The sequence below is a fragment of the Pelophylax lessonae genome (assembly GCF_965119305.1).
Source record: "Pelophylax lessonae genome assembly, chromosome: 11".
Lineage (NCBI taxonomy): Eukaryota > Metazoa > Chordata > Amphibia > Anura > Ranidae > Pelophylax > Pelophylax lessonae.
In genome coordinates, this window is record NC_138778.1 from 199,725,260 (window position 1) to 199,731,725 (window position 6,466).

Here is a 6,466-nt window from a genome sequence, read left to right on the forward strand (position 1 = left end):
AGCCCAGCTCAACCTCCGGTCCCTAGGCCGACTGCCTGGACCACCTTCACACTTTTCAGGAGAGAAATAGCCGTCACCTCCTCCTGGGACTGATGCTCCCGCCAAAAGACCCTCTGTCACATGCTCCCTCAGGATTTATACCCAATCACAGGGTGCATTGCAGCAAACCCCGCCCACTGGGACAGTCGTAAACCCTGGTGTGCTATTAGCTAGGTTTCCTCCACTGTCCAACAAGATCCCTCATTGGATACAGTGGGGAGACTCCTCAGACTCAACAGACACACCTGGAAACATGTGACAGCTAGCTAACCATTCAGCCCCCCCCCCCCCCGATAAGCAGACAGGACCACATATGTATTTACCTAGCACCTACCTGGGAGGGTGCTACATATGTTTTTGGCCCAATTCTGTGCTGCTGCCTTTGTTTATATTGTGGAAAATAAAGAAAACTTGACTATATATTTTTTTTAAACATTTTTATTTCTTTTTCATGTTCCTATCCAAGTTTAACTTGTTGTAATGGTGTATATAACCAAAATGTATTACAGTTGCCACTTCAAGAGGTCACTTTTAGCTGGAGAAATTGTAATGTTGTCATGATGATCAGTGCCCTGATTGTCAGTGCAGATGTCCCCCTGTGTGGATTTGGCAGTTTTCAGCTCTCCTCTCCTCACGCCCTGTCAGCGTGAGGGGGGGAGATTGCCGATAACCGGCAAATCCGGTTTACACTGTGATCAGCTGTGATTGAACACAGCTGATCACATGGTAAAGAGCCACTGTAATTGGTTCTTTACCCCTATCAGTGCTGTATTTGGCCTAGGCCGACAAGGCCCAGGCCTAGGGCATCACTTTGCAGGGGGCTTCATAAAGGCCTCCACCTTAGACTCTATTGGCCACTGATTGCTAGAGCTACCTCTCTCACCCCCTCTCTCTCTCTCACCCCCCCTCTCTCTCTCACCTCCCCTCTCTCTCTTTCTCTCTCATCCCCTCTCTCTTTATATCTCACCATTCTCTCTCTCTCTCTCACCCCCCCCCTCTCTCTCTCACCTCCCCTCTCTCTCTTTCTCTCTCATCCCCTCTCTCTTTATATCTCACCATTCTCTCTCTCTCTCTCACCCCCCCTCTCTCTCTCACCTCCCCTCTCTCTCTTTCTCTCTCATCCCCTCTCTCTTTATATCTCACCATTCTCTCTCTCTCTCTCTCACCTCCCTTTCTCTCTCTCACCCCTCTCTCTCATCCCCTCTCTCTCTCTCTTTCCTCTCTATGTCTCTCTCTCACCCTCTTCCTCATGCCCCTCTCCCCCCTCTCTCCCTCACATCCCCCCCTCTCTCTCTCATCCCCCCTCTCTCTCACCCCCTCTCTCATCCCCTCTCTCACCCCCCTTCTCTCTCTCATCTGCCTCTCTCTCTCTCATCCCACCTCTCTCTTCCCCCCTCCCTCACCCCCCTTCCTCTCTCTCCCACCCCCTCTCACCCCCCTCTCATGAGATCAGGGGTTCATGCTGGGACTTGCAGTCCTTCAATTTTGGAGGGAGTCACATCCATTAAAAAGGAAGGAGTAGGGCAAATTTACATTGGAGGGGGAGGGGGGCGCCTAATTTTAGTCTTGCCTAGGGCAATACAAAACAAAAATACACCACTGACCCCTATCACAGATCACTGCCGATCCATGCCGCAGGGTGCATGGGAGGATGCCATATGCTGGCCTCCCAGCAAAGTGCGGCACTGCTGTAGCCGTCATTCGGCTAAAGCACAGTCGCAAAGGAGTTAAAGTCCGCTTTATTGATCCGGTAAAATCAGAACAAATACAGACTTTTCCTCTGGCTTCAATGCAAACAAATGTGTAACAGCTTCTTGTCAGAGCAGTACACATTGGTTGCATTGTTACGGGGTTCCCCAGTCGGAGTGCAGAGTCAGGTAAAGGCGGCAATGGCGGGAGTGGGGGCGACCCCTTTCTGCTGCCTGTATAAGTGATTGATTGGCTGTATAGCCACTCAAATCACTTCTACGTTAAAGGAAATTGCCTCCTTAGAATTTTGATATTGGAATGATGCCTGTAGCTGCAAGCATCATCCCAGTATAACCATAGGACTTCATATGATGCCCTACAGGTGGGAAGTGGTTAAACAGAGGTGAATAAATGCTTAGCTTTAGCACAGGTTCAAGGTACAACAGAACAGGGCACCAGCCACAAAAGTCCATACATGCAAGTCTTTCAGTGATCCCTGTGCCACATTTCAATGTGATCCAGGCTTCAAACAGATTTATCTTCTCTTCATAAAGAACGGAGAGGCAAGTCCCTCAAAATGCGTTTGCTCCACTTGCATACTTTTATCTTCTATAAACAACTATAAAAATAATTAAAGTGTTACTAGACCCGGGAGCCTACATTCACTATATCTGGTCTCTGACAGTACATATAACATGGAAATGCAATTGTTTTAGTAAACATAAACTGCTAAATACCCTTTTTCATCAGCAGTTAGAGCAGTCTTATGACTTCTATCAGTGCCAGGGTAAAGCTTGCAGGAGGAGTTTTCATTCTGCTCTGACTGTCCTGTAAGGCTGCAGGACCTCTCTAGCAACACACACCAAACTGAGAACGCGCAGCTTGTCCCCTGGCTCTATATTATCAGGAAATATATTGGGGACAGTGGGAGGATCAGAGAAGACAGGATCAAACATCCTTTTTACAAAATGCGGAGGATTAACACCTTAGGTTCCAGTGAGTATAACAAACATGCTTTGCTGCATACATAGACTGATTTTACTGTTGTGGGTTTGTTAACACTTTAAGTGAGACATTTTTCTGGATACCAGGCGCTCCTCTCCAATCACTGAAGTATTCCCCGCGGTAACACTCCCATTGTAGTTAGCAGCCCTAGACCCTAACAAAGTCTATCACTTACCACCTACAATTGGAATATAAACCATTGGAAGCGATTCCCTCTATACCCTCCACACAGTAATCTGCCACTAGGCAGCCTCCAGCGGCACCAGTCCAGTGTTGTCTTCTGCCCAAACTTGATACCCTCTCTCTCTCTAAACCAGTTTTATTTCAACCTTTTTTTTCAGTCAAAGCACCCTTTAAAATTGCGCATAATCTCAAGTCACACCAGGGCTCGTTCACAGCAGGACGCACGCTTCTTTGCACGTTCCCCCACGCATTACGTTTTTAAATGGGCTGACCTATTTTGTGTGAAGCATGCAAAAAAAAGTGCCGGCAAGATTTTAAAAATATTGTTGCTCAAAAACAACGCATAGCAGGCGGGAACGCGCACGCATTTGCTACATGCATGGGGAGTACCATTAAAACTGCAGAAGCCAGCACATTTTTCTGCGGTGCGGGAAAATGTATGATTTTTGTACGTGGTGTCGCACCCGGTGTGAACAAGCCCCAATGGCCTGATGCAGTTTGTAAATCCTCCCCCCCCCCCTTACCCACGCTGCTAGCACAAATCCACCCCCCAAATCCCCTCTCCTAGCACAAATCCCCCCCCCCATCCCCCATCCTATAATAAATGAAATCCCCCTCCCCAAATCACCTCTCCTAGCTCAAATACCCTCTCTTAGCACCTTCCCCCCCTTCCAAACACCCTGTTTTAGCACAACACCCCCACCCCCAATTCTCTCTCCTTGAACAATACCCCCGCCCCCAAATCCCCTCCCCCCTAAGACCAAAGCTCTCATCCCTCTTATCACTACAGGAGAAGTGAGAGAGAGCACTAAGAAGTTGTGAGCTGTGTTCTACCCCCCCCCCCCCAAGCAATCTGGGGAGGAGACATGGGGCTGCAATTAAATCTTATACAGTCTGATCGCTGTGGGCTCTGTGTGGTTGCCATCTGCTTTATTTTGCTGCTTTGCAAACCTGTTCTGGAGTGGATGAGTCTCTTTGATGCCTCCAGTCATTCAATTGGCTTTGTCTTGTGCCTGCTTAGAGTCAGACAGCCCCAGGAGTCTATTGCAGTGTTTCTCACTCCTGTATACAGAAAGAGAGAGAGCACAACCCGCAACTCCTGGCTTTCTCCTCCTCTCTGCCGGTATCTATTCTCCTGTCTGCAAAACAGAAAGCTGTTGGCAGGTTGGGAGGACGTAGGCAGTTGGCTCAGACTGCATTTTGTATTGCTGACAGGGGTATTGTCAGGCTCAGGACTAGCGGCCAAAGAAGACACTAGGGGTGGATCCTCTGTGTCAGTGAGGGAATGGCGTGGACCGTACCAGGGGACCGGTTCTAAGTTACTACCGGTTTTCACCAGAGCCCGCCGCAAGGCGGGATGGACTTGCTGCGGCGGTAGCAACCAGGTCGTATCCTCCGGTAACGGCTCAACCTCACGGACAGCTGATTCAGGCGTGGTACAGAAGGACAAGGCAAAGGCAGGGTCAGACGAAGCAGAAGGTCAAGGCAGGCGGCAACGGTTCGTAGTCAGGGGCAACGGCAGAAGGTCTGATACACAGGCAGGGAAGATACACCAAATGCTTTCTCAAGGCACAATGGCAACAAGATCCGGCAAGGACAGGAAGGGGAAGTGGGTTTTTATACGTTTTGGGCTGATTGGGTCAGGCACCAATTAGTGGTGCACTGGCCCTTTAAATTTCAGAGCAGCGGCGCGCGCGCGCCCTAGGGAGCGGGACCGTGCGCCGGGAGGAAGCCAGGGCGGGAGCCGAGCGGGAGGTGAGTGGAGTCCGCGGACGGGAACGTCCCGCCGCGCGGACCGACTGTATGTGGGATGCGGGGAAGCGGTGCTCACGGTCGGGGAAGGTGACCGGAGCGCCGCTAACCGCAGCACGCCTCGAGTGCTCCGGGGACGCTGCAGGCCCCGGAGCGCTCGGCGTGACAGGTATAGATATATGGAAAGAGGAGGAGAGAGCTTGGGGGAGGAGTTACGGGTTGAGCTCTCTCTCTCTCTATACTGGAGTTAACACATACTAGATCTTTTCTCCTTTTGCTGCGGGACCCCTGGGTCCTCTTTGCGGCACCCCAGGGTTCCGCGGCACCCCGGTTGAGAAACACTGCTCTAAACTCACCTATGTAGAAGGCAGGGCTGTAGGGGAAGTATCTGCATTCCCAAATTAGCCCACTACACACATAAAAGACAAAAAAATTATATCCTTCAAACATTTCCATACAGAAGCCCCTCACTCTTTTCTTCTGACACTTTGATAATGAAAGCCAGTGTGTGCTGTCTAAATTTGATGGCTCCAAGGCAAAAATAATGATGACACATAACCATCTAAAACTGACATTTAGGTGAACACTTGGTGAATTCTCCCTTGGAATTGGTATTAAATTAATCTTCCATCACCTGTATCACTATATCTTGGCTTGAGTGTCAGATACAGTTATGTGTCACCATGTCAAGTGGATGTATCATGAAAATTCTGAAATCAAAGGTACAGATTCATCAAATAAGTTGAATGCATGCACAAAGGAAAATGCAGGAATATTGAGTGATAAGGAGTGTAGTCTGCCTGGTTGTCAGAGTGGCATGGAACAATAGTACAGTTATAGACCTGTCTTTAATATTGTTTCTGCCTTTGCTTTAAAAACAAGGGTACATCAAGAGGGCAGAAAAAAAAGTCTATCAATTTAATTACAAAAAAATGTGATCTTTATCTAGTCATGAGAATACTGCATGGTTCACCCATGCCTGGCAAAAAATTGTAAATAGGCAATCTAAATTAAAGGAACTCCATTCATGAAACTTTTGGGAACATATATGATTCATGGTAACCCTCTCAACTGAAGAAAATTAGACCTTCTAGAAAAATTGGTAGTTCTATTTGTTTGATCGCAGTTTTGCCTTACAATTTTTATCTGATTCATATTTTGACTTAAAGGGTAACTCCTCTCTCCTGGGGGAAAAAAATAGCAAGTAAAAAAAAAATAATATAGCATATACAATTACGACACAGTTGTAATTGAATGTTTTTAAAAATGATCTTTGCTTTTCAATCTGCAGAGCTGTAAAATGCAATATGGCTACCTGGAGGTTTTCTGTGCACAAATGGTGTACAGAATGCCCCCCAGAAACATAATTTCCTGCTTGTGTGATTGGCTCACTGATTTTCCCAGAAGTCTGCCTAAGATACAAGTCAGATTTCAGGCATCCCCGGGAACAAAAATTTCATTTTTGGTGAGATACTTCCAATAGGAAATCACAGCTAAAGGGATGCAGGCCTTACAATCTTCCTCATTAGAGCCCTGCAGGTGCAGCAGCTGATAGATAATTATGAAACCACCCCCCATTAGATCCACTTTCCAGATCGACAAAGACAGACACATAGGAAATTCTTTAGAATAACAAATGGTAGGAATCTGCAACAAAGTTTGTTCAAACCACCGAGAGGGGAATGTTTTTTTCTCAACAAAAAAGTTACTCTTTACGCACAATTCTAGCAGTGTTAATTTTGGCAGCAAATTTCAATTTAGTTTTAGTCTTAGTCTTAGGACTAAAATGGCATTTTAG